Genomic DNA, 16,867 nt, shown 5'->3' with positions numbered 1-16,867 from the left:
TGTGCGCTGGGGCTTGTTTACTATGTCAGTCTCTAAAGTTAATGGATATATAGTATGCTGCATCAACATCTCAGATGGTATCATTCAACCATCTGAAAAAAATGTAGGAAACTCACAGAAATTATGGTAGTTCAATCTGTGGGTTCCGCCAAAATATCTATGTACATAAAACCCACAAATTGCCTGGCAGGGATCTAACACTCTTTTCATTTTTTTTTCCAAGTTGATGGCACTGTTTTGTGGTAAACACTAGGTAAAAAAAAAAACAAAAACAAAAACAAATCTATGTCTCCACTATAAGACTTCAGGGTCATGCTTCAATAAGCAACAAAGAATCAAACAACAAAATTACCTGATGCTGTATGTCACCATGTCTAGTGAGCACCATTTGCCTTGCTTGGTCAAGACTTTGCCTCCCGAGTATCTTCATCAAAGCATTGATTTCTCTACTTGTTGGTCTTTCTAATGATCACAAGGCAGGAGGAGGGGAATCATCTCTATTCTATCTATGGCGGGCTGTAGGAAATAACTCGGTGGGCCGCATGTTTCAGACGCCCTATCTAGGCCAAGTTGAGAGCGGTCTCTGGTTGAGGACTGGATTCTGTTTAATTCTTGCCCCTAAATCCTGTGTATTCCTCACCCCCACTCCTGGCCCCAACCTCATTTACATGAGATTCATAGCAGTAGAGAGGCATTAATTTCACCATTGTTAGCTATTTAGAGACTCTGAACATATTATACTGTAATAGTATACTCAGAGCTAAAGTCTATTATTATTATTTTAAAAACCAAAGCAAACATTTTCAAAGTTGGGTGCTTAAAGTAAGGTACCTAAATCCATAGTTGGATTTCTAAATGGAACTAGCTAGATTTTCAGAGATACTGAGGGCCTTTGATTTTCATTAAAGTCAGTGAGTGCTGCAAATAGAGTTAGATTGACAAGTTGGGGAGGGAGGGAAGATCACCATTTTAATCAAATTTTTACTGAAATCCTTTTTGAAATAAGTATTGTCTCCCATTTTTTGGCCAGCTTTAGGTATGAGTTATCAGTGCTTCTGATAATGTGGTGACTTATTTTGGTGCCAGACTTGAAGTGTCCAATGTGGAAAATTTTGGTTTAACATTTTTACTGTGTTTGAACCATTGACTCCTAATACTGGAATACATTCCAGTGAACAATGCTACCAGCTTGCAAGAGGGAGGTACTCCGTCTCTGAAAAATTCAAACCAAGTATGGTATAGTGGTTTGGTATTTTTAAGAGGAAAAACTTAGATTTTGGGGGGAATGCTTCTACAGTTAGTACTGCTGTTCTCTTGAAAGTAAAATGCCAACCTAAAGATATGTTCTGATTCTGTTTCTAGATGAGATGACTAAATCTTTCCTTTTATTTAGCATTTGTTTCTCCCAGCTCAATACTTCCCCAGAGTACCGGTCCTATAAAAGGAGAATTAGCCTAATGTTTTCTCAACGTGTTAAAATGTGTGAAAGAGTGACTGTTTTAGGTGCTGTATGACTTACACATGAAGGAATTTGCTCCATCTTGATTTAGTCTTCTCTTCAGCATCCTGCTATGTATTACTTTTTGAAGTTATCCAGTTAAGGATTGGAAATTAGAACAATGCATTTTTTCGGGGATTTGAGAGCTTGAGTAACCACTATAATTAGTTAGCTGAGCCCTGGCAGAAAGTATATGTTTGTAAAAATACCATTTCTTTATACCCTGTATATAAAAGTCAGTGTTGGGTCTCCATGCATTCAGAGATGGATTTTTTCGAACGGGCTGAGAACCCACAGCTCCTTGGGACTTCTTTACTTTTAGCTTCAGTTTGAAGACCTGCTAAATGTACTTAACCCTTCTTCCTGCTTGATGGAATGTGGATTTGTATAGCATGTTTCCTGTGGAAAAGATGATAGATAACCAAAAATGCGTGGTTTCAAAGTGGTGTGTAGAAGAGTGGGTTGAATGGCTTGAAGAGAAATGATTTGGGGAAGTTGGTTTTTGTCCAAATATTTGACCTTTTAATGTGAGGTCAGGTAAGCCAGATAGAATGTGTTGAGAGAGATTCTGGCAATGCAAACATCTGTTTTGAAACAGTAGCTTGCTTTTCAGGCATTATAATACTTTTAAAGAGTCAGTGTAGTTTGGCCCACCATTTTCCTTTGAACTAACCCATTATTTTCTTCTCTTTTTATCTTTATGAATTTTTAAAAAAAATCTGTGAAACTTGCATAATAACAGGTTTCAGAGTAGCAGCCGTGTGACTCTGTATGCGCAAAAAGAACAGGAGTATTTGTGGCACCTTAGAGACTAACAAATTTATTAGAGCATAAGCTTTTGTGGGCTACAGCCCACTTCATCGGATGCATAGAATGGAACATATTGTAAGAAGATATATATACACATACAGAGAAGGTGGAAGTTGCCATACAAACTGTAAGAGGCTAATTAATTAAGATGAGCTATTATCAGCATGAGAAAAAAACTTTTGTAGTGATAATCTAAAGGTGACAATTTTGCAACAGAAAAGCTTCAAAAACAGACTCCAAGGAGAAACTGCTGAGCTTGAATTAATATGCAAACTAGACACCATTAACTTGGGTTTGAGTAGAGACTGGGAGTGGCTGGGTCATTACACATATTGAATCTATTTCCCTAAGTTAAGTATCCTCACACCTTCTTGTCAACTGTCTAAATGGGCCATCTTGATTATCACTAAAAAAGTTTTTTTCTCCTGCTGATAATAGCTCATCTTAATTAATTAGCCTCTTACAGGTTGTATGGCAACTTCCACCTTCTCTGTATGTGTGTGTGTGTATATATATCTATATCTATCTATCTATATCTTCTTACTATATGTTCTCTTCTGAGCATCCGATGAAGTGGACTGTAGCCCATGAAAGCTTATGCTCAGATAAATTTATTAGTCTCTAAGGTGCCACAAGTACTCCTGTTCTTTTATCTGTGAAACTGCTTTTTGTGTTTGTTTGCTTGCTTTTAACTTGCACAGGCTGGTGGAGAATGTTGAAACTGCAGCCTTTGTTAGTCCCTGAATATGAAACTAACTGGTCTGCTTTTACTGTTCACAGAGAGTAAAACACCAAAGTAAACGAACAGCACAAACTGTGAACTGTCCATTTCAATTTCTGGAATAATTTTAGCTTCAGTAATGTAATTCTAATTTTGTTACTCATGTGACAAAGTAATTTGCTTTTTAAGAGCAAGGTTTGGTGTTCTTTCTCTCTTTTTAAAAAATATATATATCCATGGGCCAGAGTCCAAACTGCTCCATGGAGGTGTCAATCAAACGTTCCTGTGCCAGCCTGTTTCCCTGTCTCATGACGCTGGCTATATGTCCCTGATCTTGTCCTCCTCTCTGGATTTTCTGTAATGGGTATGAGTATGTGTGTCATGAGCTGCAGGGCAGGGAAGACAGCTTTAGGGTTATGGCCAGAATTCCATAAGAGCTATGCTGATGGGCTGATTGGACTTTGCATCTTGGAGTCGAGTGTGGGGAGGTTATTTCAGAATTTTTACCATCAGAAGCCATTGTAAATTCTGGCTGAACTTAGCCCATGTTTTTCAACACATCTCCCCCTTATAACTATGTAGTTTATGAATAGTTAAAGGGAAGACCTATGAGACAAATAAACATTCATAAAATACTTGGCTAAACCTCACATGTTTGAGTATGATATAAACCCCAATACATATTGAAGTTCGAATACAATTAGTCATCTGAATCTAAGAAAATCAAGGGGATGAACAGCAGTATTGATTGAAATAATGACTGTGGTAAGGAATTGTACACAAGCTGACAGAGACAAGTTGGATAAATATTAAGGCCAGTCTAGGCAAGTTGATACTTAGGTGCTGTCAAATAGTCACAACCTTGTTGGAGATTGTCTAGTGCTGTTTTAAAGGCAGTATGATATTTTACCTGTAGGTGGAGCCACATATTTAAAAATTACTATTTGGAATTATGTAAAATATTGTCCACAGCCCATCTCTTGGTATGGATCTGTAAAGCATACTTTTATCGGTCAAGCAGCCTTTCTGGAAATGAGGAATGTATTCATGAGAGATTTTAGTTTAAATGAGCAATGAATTAACAAGTATTATGAATATGGACTTGGAGGAGAACATATTTTAAGAGACTTGTTTCTCTCAGTTTGCTGAATATTTAAACATGGTCAAAGTTTATTCTGTAAGCAGGAAATAATACAAAATTAGGTTGAATATAGAAAGCTTGTGTCATCATCATAGTTATGTGTGGCGTGTTCATGTGAGTTAAAAAGAAATAAACATAGGTAGGATTCTGAAAGCAGTAAAGGGGATTGACCCACATATCATCCATTAAAAATAATTGTAATTAATTTTACAATTAAATTTTATAGAAGATGTCTGCTCAGTCTTCCATACTGCTTGAAATCTCAATCACTTTTTTAAATTTATCACTTAGGATATCGAAGCACTATGTAAAAAACATTAGCTAATTAAGTTTTGCAAACAGCCCTGTGAGGTAGTTGAAGGCTAAATATAGATAATTTCTCCCACTGTTTATATTTAGCAATCTTTGTGGTGTTACAGGGCAGCTGTTTAAGAGCAGTTGAATTTAATACAGGAACAAATACCACACATCAGGTTGAAGCCGCTAGATGCTTTAGATACACAGGATGTAATTAACCCTGGTGTCCTGGTGAATTTCCATCTTAGGTAACACCCCTATTTTTGCAAAATAGCACTGTAGAATCTTTAATAATCAGAAGTGTTGAGGAGGACTTTACTTTAGATCTCTTCCAACTAGATCTCTTCCAACAGACCTAAATAAAAGTAAGCAGTTAACTTTATTTTTTCCTGCTCTCTAACTTTATATATACACATGCACACACACTTAGCTTAATTTCTCCAGCCTTGTATTTAATTAGAAGGTGGCCAGAATAGAAATCAATTTCAATGGAGTTACTCTGTTTTTACACAGAGCTCAGAATATGGAACCATATGAGGGCTTCAATAATTTTGGACTCCTACTAGCCTGAGTGTGATATGAAAAATAAGTACAAGTGTGTGTGTGTACGGTTAGGGAAGGAAGGCACCAGTCTGAGCAAAATGCAATATCCTGGTGAAAACCTCAGCCCCTGCCTGAAAATGCTTTTAAAAAAAGGTGGGGAGGGTGAGACTACTAGGATTCCTAGCAAGTGTACTTTCTGCTCAGGGGCTTTGTTTGCTGGGAAGCTGGTGTTTGATCAATTCAAAGCTCCCCAATTTCCCCACCCTTTTCCTGGCTGCTGGAAGAGAAAACGAGCTTTCTCTCTGGGTTTGTCTACACTGGGAAATTGACCAGAATAGCTATTATGGAATAAACAATAGCTCTTCCCAAATAGCTCCCCATGTGGATACACTATTCCAAAATAAAAATCATAGAATATCAGGGTTGGAAGGGACCTCAGGAGGTCATCTAGTCTAACCCCCTGCTCAAAGCAGGACCAATCCCCAATTTTTGCCCCAATCCCTAAATGGCCCCCTCAAGGATTGAACTCACAACTTTGGGTTTAGCAGGCCAATGCTCAAACCACTGAGCTATCCCTCCCCCCCAAATCACTTTATTTTGGAATAGTGTGCTCACAAAGTGTACTGATTATTCTGGAATAAAGTGATTTATTCTGGAATAGTGTCCACATGGAGATCTCTTCTGGAATAGTTTATTCTGCTATAGTTCTTCTGGTCGGTTTCCCCATGTAGCCCTCTTCTGTTTAACTAATCTTTCCCCCCTCCACCTTGAGAGTCTGTGTGTGTGTGTGGGTATGTCTACACAGCGTTTTGGATCCTGAGGAGTGAGCCTCCCAGCTCAGGTCAACAGACTTGTTTGTGGTGTTTGTGTAGCGCTCTAAAAACTCTGTGCAGACAGTGCTTTGAAGTTGCAACTTTGTCACACCCCAGTGGCCCCCCGCGCTCTCAGGGTGTCCCCTGGGAAGGCCGATCAGCACTGTACGTTGCTAATGCTGTTGCAAGCATCGCAAAGCATTTTGGGGAGGGTCAAAGGTGTGCAAGTGGGGAGTGGAAGTTTCCTTTACAGGGTAGAAGAGGCCAAAAAGGGGGGGAAGAAGAAAAGAGCAAAAAACAAGTTAATTGAATACTTCAGCTAGCTCAATCCGAAGATAATACGCTGGCCCCAGCCAGCCCAAGCTCGCAGCTCACAGCCGACATTTGGCTGCGAGCCGAAAAAACCGGGGGCTTAAAAGTTGCCCAAGCAGCCATAAAAAAAAAAAAAATCCAACTGCACAGACATGCACCTCAAAACAGCAAAGCCAGCAAAAAAACAACAACCCAACAAAGCCCAGGGCTGCAAAATCTAAAACCACAAACAAAACGGGAAGCCAAGCCAGGCATCCCTGAAGCCGGGGTGTTTGGAGAAAGGGAAAGAGACCACAAAAAGCCGGTTTAAACTAGCACAAAAAGCACCAGGAACAGAGGTCGCGGAATGAAACGCCACCAAAGGAGCTCAGGACTTAAAACCCTCCTAAGAGCTAAAACAATTTGGAGAGCACAGCTGATCCTTAAACAGCCTGGGACAGCACTCCCGTCCACCTCCCTCCCCCCGCCCTCTTCTTCTGATGTTACACCCAGACTTAGCCAGTCTGGTCGTGCATGTGTGAGTATGAAAGTGGGTTAGGGTTTGGGTCATTAATGCTTTCTTTCTTCCCCTAAGTGATGTGGAAGCGTTCCCAACACTCTCTGCTGTTATTTTATTAATAAAGCTTTAAAATTTAGACACTTGGTGTGCCTTGTCATCTCCTCCCCCAAAAAATCCTGTGGCCGCAGCCTAATCAACTGTGGCCCCAGGCAGATTGGTAACAAAAATCTGTCACAGTTTTGATGGAGAAATGCCGGGGGGAACCCTGCAGAGCGCACCAAATGCTTTGCCCTTGGTATATCATGTTTGCTCTGTCCGGCACTGTTGGTATTGCATGTTAAAAATTTTATAATTAAAGGTAAGCCCTACCCTCAGTCATAGCATAACAGAGAACCAGAGGGAGGTTTAGCGTTCCTCTCTCCACCCTGGTTGGCAGGGGAAGGGTGCAGCTAGGTCTATGCCCGCTTGTAAAAGTACCGGGCAAAAAAAAAAACAACTTAAAAATCCACGCTCCAAGCAACAAAAACAATCCCAGGTGCATACACCCCCAGTCATAGTATAACTAAGTTAAAAAAAAAAAAAACCTTTAAAGTTTTTCACTCAGCCCGAGAGGGGCACTTAAAAAACAAAGCTTTGGAGTTTCTCGCTCAGCCCAAAAGGGGCACTTGGAGAGGAGAGCTTTGAAGTTTCTCACTTCGCCCAAAAAAGGCACTTGCAGGGGTGTATGCACCCTTGGTGGAATCGGACCAAGTAATATGAAGGGAGGCTTAATGTCTCTTCCTCCGGCCCCTCCAAAAAGCGGGGAGTAAGCATCGTAAGCCCCGGTGCCGGCATAAGCAGCATAAAATCCTAAATTATTTAAAAAACCTTAAAAATGGTACAAACAGTTTGTAAAAACATGTTTAAAAAACAAAATGGTACAGCTGAGTAGTCGGAAGTCCCACAGTCATGGGCAATGGCATCAATAACGGGTTCAATGCCGGACGTACGGGAATTAGGAAGCGCAAACATGGTAGTCCGGCTGCCTGGTCAGCTGGCGTCTCGGAAGGCAGGTGAACCTGATGCCCGAGCCACGGGGGAGGCAGCAAAGAGGGATGGGACCCTGTTGCCTCTTTCAAAGGAGGGTAAAAACCTCTCCCAGCTGGAGAGGGCTCTCACCAAGGTAAAATACAATCCCCGGGGTTCTGTGGCGAAGCAACAAAAAAGTGTGCATACGTGGCAGAATTTATTAAACCTGTATGCCAAGTATAAAGAGCAAAAAAATAAAAATCTAGGGGCAGCTATAAAAAGAAAAAGTGTGTACCCAACAGCTGGTAAAAATAAAGCAACTAAAAGCGCAAATTACGAACCACACTGCAACACAGACCTATGCCCAAAACAAAACTATAAACAATTTAGCCAAATTTGCTAAATATATATATATATATATATATATATATATAAAAGGGTTCTATTAAAACTTAACTGACCCAAATATATTTTAAAAATGTAATTTATATACGGCTATAGAAAAACAAAGCAATATATATTACAAAAAAAAATGCAAATATACCGTGCTACTTCATTACAATCCTATTAGGTCTCCAAAGGAAGCCACAGTAGGTTGTATTTTCTTTTTCAAATTTTTATATATTTTAAAAGCAAAAATTAAAAGTAAACAGTAATCAAAACTCTAGTAAAAGTTAATTGTGTCCCTTTTAAAACAAAGTCTCTAAGCAGCTAATGGCTTTGAATCCAAAAGCAAGCCAAAAAGCACCTTGTTAATGCAAATTACCTAACTAATAAAAGTAAAAGCCATTAAAACCTGGCCTACCTATAAAACAAACACAAAAAAATATGGGGGTAATTCCTTTGTTATGCCTGCAACCAGCAAGGGTATTTATAAAAAAAAATAAAAAATAAAAATTAAACAATAATCTGCCACCCCCCAAAAAATAAAAATATGTTTTTCTTGTCTTTCAAAACAACAAAAAAAAAAGCCAATGCCAGCTAAAAAGCAACCCAAAATACCATAAAACTACTGTCACAATAAAAATTGGTTTTTATGTTCTATGTTTTGTCTTTTGGTGCTGTTTGTCTCATTGCTAGCACTGTTATGTACCAAATGCTGCAAAAAAACTTCCTCAAATAGCAAACGCCGTATTAAAAAAAAACGGTTTTAAAGCAAAAATTATAAATACTATAAACGTAAAAATAATTAAAAATAAATTAAGCTCTCTGTCCCATCTACAGGACAGGCAAATACAAAAACAAATAAAAATTAAGAAAACATACTGCTATATCTATAAAATGTACTAAAATGTAAATACTTGTTTTGTTCACCTTAAAACACAAAATGTTTTAAGAAATATCAAAAAATACTAAGGCTTTAACATGTGCTAAAGCAAAAAAAAATCACTTTTAATACTTATCAATACAAATAAATGCAGTATGTTTTTAGCATAGTAAGGCCAAACCTTTTAATTAAAAAAAAATATTGTTAAAATCGCACACCAACAAGCTCTAAAGGCAAAAATATATAAAGTTAGCGCGCTCCCCATATTGCACATGGGATCCTTCTGGCTACTCCGGACCTCGAGCCAGTAAGCTTAAAAAAACAAAAACAAATAAAACAATTAAACACCAGAGGTTGTACTGAGTGGACTCCTCAAAAGTGGGTGTGCTTATCCTTGCCTGTTGCTGCAAAGCCCTGTTAAAAACATTTCACTAAAACTCTTGTATGTAAAATAAATTAAATAATAAAACCAAAATACTATATAATGGACAATATGTATGTGTTAATTCCTAAAAAAAAGTTTAAAAAAAATTAAAATGTTAGCAACCTGCTAGTAAACAAATGTAAATGTAATGTAAATACTGTGTTTACCAATAATCACATTTACTGTTTGCCACAACCAAAAGTCTCAGCTTTGACCAATAAAAAAAAACTTTTTAAAACCCGCAAAGCCATAAAAACTGCTTTAAATAAAAAAAAGCCAAGCATAAAAAAATCATCATTAAAAACATCTAAAAATAGCAAATTAAAAACAAAATAATACTACAAAAGCTGGGAAAGGCGACCCACAATCTAAACGCCAACTGGGTGGGTCCGTACTGCATCGTAAACCACATCTCCCTGGTAGTGTACCAGCTTCAGCTACCGGTAAATTCAAATGGGAACATGCCAATCAGCTCAAAACATATGCTTCCCCCTAGGTTTCATGACGTCATGGGCCTCAGTTATAAACCAGCCACCTGCCTAAACCATCCAGGTTTTCAGCTGTCCATAAAATTATCTAAATAATCATAATTAAAAATACCTCTAAAGGCTCTCCCTAGCTCAAGTGGCCAAAAAGGCCAGAGCCGCAATGTGGCAGGAGGCTGGAGGAGGGGTGTCTTAAAAACAGTGCATAGGCCGACTAGACACAGCAGGGCCACCGCAAAATACCTGATGGGTGGCCCCAGACCTCCCCTAAATCCCATAAAAACAAACCCTGTTCCTATAAAAAGCCCTTTAGCAATCAATAGCAATTACTAATCTCAAAATGTAATATTGTTATTGTAACCTCCTAAACCAAGCAAACAACATCCATAACAAAAGCCAAAAAAAGCTGTAACAAAACAACTAATAATTTAAAAAGTTTTTCATCTGTGCCTCAATTTCCCCAGTAGGTGCATTTATGTTGTTTTCTTTCTTTCCCTCTTGCTTTGTTAACAAAACAAGACAGTAATAGCAAAAGCCCCCAAACACCCCAAACAAAAGTAGTAAAACCACGCATGCTGCTTCAGGCCTGCAAAATTTATTAATGTAATACAATGTATGTATGGTGGCACATATCTATGGGAATCCTCGGGTGTCCAACATTTTTGTCCTCCTTTGTTAATTTTACCACTGTTCCAAATTAGCTATAATAAAAAAAAAAAGTCAATCATCCATTGGCAGGGGGGCAATTGAGGCTGAGCATCCTAAAAATGTAACATCACGTATTATCTAAAATTGGGTGATCCATCGCAACATATAACAAATGGCTCCCCCCAATAACACAATTAACCACTATGTGCTGACCACGGCCACTAACCATCAGCACATACAAATTGCAAAAAGCAACACCTAGCAATTACAGCCTATAAAGCCCCCACCAATAATATATTAAAAAAAAAAAAGTAAGGCCAGGCCACTTTTACAAGGTAAATCAACACATCTGCTGGGAAAAAAAGGCATCAAAATACACCCCCTCTAAAGCCCATGTGTTTACCAATACCCCTACATGTGTTTAAAAACCCACCAACCTTAAGGTGCCCCTTAATTTGCTATTACAGTCTCAGGCACAAAATTTTTCAGTTCATTGGCCTGCAGTTATGCAAAGTATGGTTAATATCTCTCACTATGTTGTGTTTAATATTTCATAAATTGCACCCAATGTTTTCCTGCCCTTGGCGCACACCCAAAAACAACTAACTGTGTTCCAGGCTAATGCCTCCTCCTTCCCGGTGTTACAGCACACCTTTAATAAAAAAAAAAAGCTGCATTTACAACCGCCATTCGGACGGGGCATCTATGCCAACAAAAAAACGTTATGCTATATTACTAATAAAGCCAAAAGCCACTACTGGCTAATGTATGCAATTGTTGCTGCCCTAACAATTTTGTGTATGTTATATTGCTGTTTATATAAAAAGCCAACAGTAACCCTAGCCACTGTGTCAAAAAATAACAAAACCCTAATTAGTGACCCGTCGTGACAAAATGTTGATTCGGGGATCAAGGGGGGGGAATGTCACACCCCAATGGCCACCCCCTCCCTCAGGGAGTCCCCTGGGAAGGCAGATCAGCACCGTATATTGCTTGCTAAGCATTTTGAGGAGGGTCAAAGCTGTGCAAGTTGGGAGTGGAAGTTTCCTTTACAGGGTACAAGAGGTCAAAAAAAAAAAAAAAGCAAAAAACAAATTAATTCAATACTTCAGCTAGCTCAATCCAAAAATAAAACGCTGGCCCCAGCCAGCCCAAGGTCGCAGCTCACAGCCAATATTTGGCTGAAGCCAAAAAAAACCAAGGGCTTAAAAATTGCCCAAGCAGCCATTAAAAAAAAAAAAAAAAAAAAAAAAAGTCCAACTGCACAAACGTGCACCTCAAAACAGCAAAACCAGGGGAAAAAAAAAAAAGCCCAAAGCTGCAAAATCTAAAAACACAGAGCAACAACAAAAAAAGCCAAGCCAGGCGTCCCTAAAGCCAAAGTGTTAACACCCCCCCCAAAAAAACCTGGTTTAAACTGGTACAAAAAGCACCAAAAACAAAAGTCGCAAAATAAAACACCCCCCAAAAAGCCCAAAACTTAAAACCCTCCTAAAAGCTAAAGCAATTAAAAAAGCACAGCAAATCTTTAAACAGCCTAGGCCCAAAAGAGCACTCCCGTCCACCTTCCCCCCCACCTTTCTTCTAACGTTACACCCAGACTTGGCTAGTCTGGGTCATGCATATGGAAGTATAAAAGTGGGTTAGGGCTTGGAGCATTAAGACTTTTTCTTCCTCTAAGTAACATAAAAGCGTTCGCAACACTCTCTGCTGTTGTTTTATTATTTTATTAATAAAGCTTTAAAATTTAAACACTTAGTGTGCCTCGTCATCTCCTCCCCAAAGAGATCCTATGGCCCCAGCATAATCAACTGTGGCTCGAGGCAAATTAGTAACAAAAATCTGTCACAACTTGGTATGGAGCTCTGGCTCCGAAGCCTTCCCATAACGCCCCCAAGCCTTTGTCTATTATCTTGGGTATATGTGAAGCCCAGCCCACATCTCCTTCTCTTTAATACTGGAAGAAAAGCAAGCTAGGGAAATGTGGCCTAGATGAAATTACTATAAGGTGGGTGCACCACTGGTTGAAAGAACCATACTAAAAGAGTAGTTATGAAAGGTTTGTTGTCAGACTGGGAAGGTCTATCAAATGGGGTCCCTCAAGGTTCAGTCCTGTCTGGTCCTATTCAATATTTTTATTCATTACTTGGATAATGTAGGGAGGAGAGTACGCTTATAAAATTTGAAGGTGACACCAAGCTGGGAGTGGTTGCAAGCGCTTAAGAGGGCAGGATTGGAATTCAAATGACCGTGACAAATTAGAGAATTGGTCTGAATTCAACAAGGTGAAATTCAATAAAGACAATTGCAAAGTACTTCACTTAGGAAGGAAAAATCAAATGCACAGCTACAAAATGGGGAATAACTGGCTAGGTGATAGTACTGCTGAAAAGGATCTGGGGGTTATAGTGGGTCACAAATTCAATGTAAGTCAACAATGTGATGATGCAGGTGTGAAAAAGGCTAATATAACTTTGGGGTATATTAACAGGAGCATTGTATGTAATACATGGGAGGTAATTGCCCTGCTCTGCTCAGCACTGGTGAGGCCTCATTTGGAGTAGGGTATCTCGTTCCGACTGCCACACTTTATGAAAGATACAGACAAACTGGAGAGAATCCAGAGGAGAAAAACAAAAAGGATAAAAGGTTTAGTAAAAGCTGACCTATGGGGGATGGTGTAAAACCTTGGCATGCTTACTCTTGAGAAAATATTAGTGAGGGGGATAGGGGACTTGGTAAGTCTTCAGATATATTAAAGGCTGTTATAAAGAGGATGGTGATCAGTTGTTCACCATGTCCACTGAAGGTAGAACAAGAATTGAGAAGCTTAATCTGAAGCAAGGGGATTAGATATTAGGAAAATTTTCTAACTACAAGGATAGCTGGAATAGACTTCCAATTGAGGAATCCCTATCATTGGAGGTTTTTAAGAACAGGTGGGAAAAACGCCTGTTGGGACAATCTAGATTTACTTGTTCTTGGCTGAGCACAGGTAGCTGGACTAGATAACCTCTTGAGGTCCCTTCCAGCCCTACATTTCTAGAATTCTATTAAAGAAGGCTTTGCTCTTTCTGTCTTCTGTTTCCCATAAACTCCTGGATCTGTGATTGGGAGGAGGGGGTGTCTCTCTACTACTCTACCCGTCTCAGTCTCTCTTTTTGAGTCTTTCTTCCCTTTGAGTAGCTCCAGTGCACATATTGTTGCTGCTTGATGCACCATGAAGCTGATAAGTTTCTTGTTAGTTTGTTTGCTACTCACAAGATTCTGAAGAGTAGTGGTGGAAACTCTGGTCAATTTTCAGTCTTCTGCTGCTGCTTGGCAAAGCACTGAGCCATATCAGAGGCATTGGAGCAATCTTGCCTGCTAACAGCAGTAGGCATTGTTGCATTGATTATATCTGGTTCATGTTAACTTGACAATAATTAGGGGTAGAGACTCCATTTCCATATATTTTATTAATGGAATCTTAGGTTCTCCTAATGCCTCTTTCCCTGAAAAGCTTCCTACTTGCTACAGATGACTCATCAAGTGGATTTTTCAAGTCCTGCGCTGATGTCTTGATCTAGCATCACCATTTTGCATTTACATAATTCATACACCTGGCATGTAAATGAGATGCACAGAAAAAAGGAGTAGTTGAAGTGGAGGCCATGCCTTCCCACTGTCCAGTGCTTCATCAGTACTATCAGTGGTGTGAGTGTTAGTGTAATATAGGCACTAGAGTTGTACCTATCACTTTTCACAGCAGATGACATGGTTAGAGCCCTGCGCAGGTACAAAATTTATATTTGTGGATATCCATGGAGTTGCAGGGCTCTAGCGACAATGAGGAAGACCAGCAGGGCCATGATCAGCGACCAGGCCAAGAACAGCAGCAGTGAAAGCAGCACTGCTGCTTGCTGGCTCCTACGAGCGGCGGCCCAATATGCTGCTGCTGCTTCTGCCACTGTGATTCCTGGCCCAGTCACTGGCCGTGGCCCTGCTCCTTGTGGCTAGAGCCCTGCAACTCTGTGGGTATCTGCTTTATATCCGCGGGTATCCACATCCGTTGATACACATTTTCTATCCACGCAGCGCTGTAGGCATGGGGGTTAAAAACGCAGGCAAATGGTGTACAGTAGTAGAAAGGAAATTTAAAAAGGAAAATATACTGAAAAAAGGCTTAAAAGTCATGATTCGAAGCCTCATGCACCGAACATAAAACAGCACAACCCAATTTGACATATTTTATATTTTCTGGAGCGTGTAACCTGAAAATTAGTATGATACATTCCTTGCATAATTTAGTTTAATATATTTTTATCCACATACCACCTTCTTTATCTCATCAGTTGCTGGGATATTTTCTTGGCTTGCCAGTTGATTTAAAAATTTATGGCTTGAACTGGTGAATGCAGGTGTGTTGGAACTAGAAGAAGTTGGCTGCAAACAAAGTGATGAAAATAGACTACACGAAATAGCATTAGACAGAACTTCCTCTGTGTAAGCCTCTTAATACACTGCTGCGCATTTTGAAATAGAAGTGAGATAACTTATTCCCCTCTTAGTAGTGAGGACAGCAGAAGACACTATTTTTGGTACTGGACATAGGCATTTCTATAACATGTCCTCAAATATAGAAGTTCATCAGAAACTTTCTGAAAAGTGAGAGAGATTTTTGCCCTAATTTGTGTTTTTTCCCCAAGTGCTAGAGCAGGGGCGGGCAAACTTTTTGGCCTGAGGGCCACATCGGGTTTCCAAAATTGTATGGAGTGCCGGTTAGGGGAGACTGTGCCTCCCCAAACAGCCAGGTGTGGCCCGTCCCTGGTCCCCTATCTGACCCCCCTGCTTTTTGTCCCCTGCCGGCCCCCCTGGGACTCCTGCCCCATCCACCCCTCCCTGTCCCCTGACTGGCCCCGGATCTCCCTGCCCCTGACTGCCCCCTGCCACCCCATCCAACTCCCCCCTCTTTCCTGACTGCCACCCCGGGACCCCTGCCCCCATTCAACCCCCTGTTCCCTACCCTTTGACCGCCCCGACCCCTATCCACACCCCCGCCCCCTGACGACCACCCCGAACTCCCCTGCCCTATATCCAACCCCCCTGCTCCCTGCCCCCTTACTGTGCTGCCTGGAGCACCAGTGGCTGGCGATGCTACAGCCGCACCACCCAGAGCACCAGGACAGGCAGCCGCGCCGCCCGGCTGGAGCCAGCCACACCACCGCGCAGCACAGAGCACCAGGTCAGGCTGCGGCTCTGCAGCTGCGCTGCCCGGCAAAAGCTTGCTGCCCCACCACACCGAGCATTGGGCTAGCAGCGCAGTGAGCTGAGGCTGCGGGGGAGGGGGAACAACAGGGGAGGGGCAGGGGACTAGCCTCCTGGGCCAGGAGCTCAGGGGCTGGGCAGGAGGGTCCCATGGGCAGGATGTGGCCTGCGGGCCGTAGTTTGCCCACCTCTGTGCTAGAAAGAGCTTTCTGCATTGCTAAGACTTGTAAAGATACCTAAAATAACTCTCCCTCCCATCAGCTGACAAAGTGGTAGTTTATCATTGCTCCCATAAGCCTTTTAACGAAGATAAAATGTAGTTGTGGTTTAAAATCAGGTATGTCCTGTATTGACGAGGTGGGAGACCAGAAATATATCCTGTCACTGAAGTGGGGGGGATGGGACTGTACTAATATTGTCTGTCTCATTGCTATCTCTTATGACAATAGTATCAAAGGGCCAGGCCTCACCCAGTGGCAACGGCAAGAGAGTGTGTGTCATAGGTTTGGAGTTGACGTCTGTCTGCTAAATCTGCCATATGCTTTATGGAAGAATGGATAAAAATTACCGTATCTGATCAGGCGAGCAGACCATATAGTCCAACAGCTTGTCTCTGACAATGGTCCCAGTACCAGAGGCTTTAGAGGACGGTGCAAGAAACTCCATTGTGAACAACATGGAATAAGCTACCCAAAGGGGACATTTCTGTCTCATGCCTGTTGCTTATGCCCTGAAACAGGAAGGTTTAGATCTTTTTTAAAAAATACATACATCTGTTCTCTTTAACAATAACTTTGGATGCTCTCACCCATGTAATTTTGTAGTCCTTCACTGTATCCTACTAAAAGCTGAGTACTTGTTAATTTGTGTTAAGTTTTATTACACTCATGACTTGCTTCAGGGAAACCAGAAAGAATGTCTTGCTCTAACTCTTCTACTTGGTTCTTGTTTCTAATTGCTGCTGACTCAAGTGAGATAGGATTACAAGAAGTTAGCTATCTTGCAAAATCTGATTTTGGATTTACTGCCAGGTAGAATTCGGAAACTGAGTAAGCCTGTGGTGGTTCTGGCAGGAGAGAAGTTCAGAGGAGACGTTGTTGCTGTTGTTATTGTTTTTAAATCTCCTGAGTGATAGTCTAGAAGTGTTTCCTAGAG

General features: G+C 40.7%; 1 protein-coding gene across 9 annotated transcripts in view; it reads left to right on the top strand.

Moving 5' to 3' along the window:
• PHLDB2 (pleckstrin homology like domain family B member 2) overlaps positions 1-16,867 on the top strand; it is a 103,110-nt gene that overhangs the window by 27,175 nt on the left and 59,068 nt on the right. The gene's annotated exons all lie outside the window — the stretch shown is intronic.

Source organism: Lepidochelys kempii, chromosome 1 (genome assembly GCF_965140265.1).
Source record: "Lepidochelys kempii isolate rLepKem1 chromosome 1, rLepKem1.hap2, whole genome shotgun sequence".
Taxonomy (NCBI): Eukaryota; Metazoa; Chordata; order Testudines; family Cheloniidae; genus Lepidochelys; species Lepidochelys kempii.
This window is presented reverse-complemented; position numbering and strand designations above follow the sequence as displayed.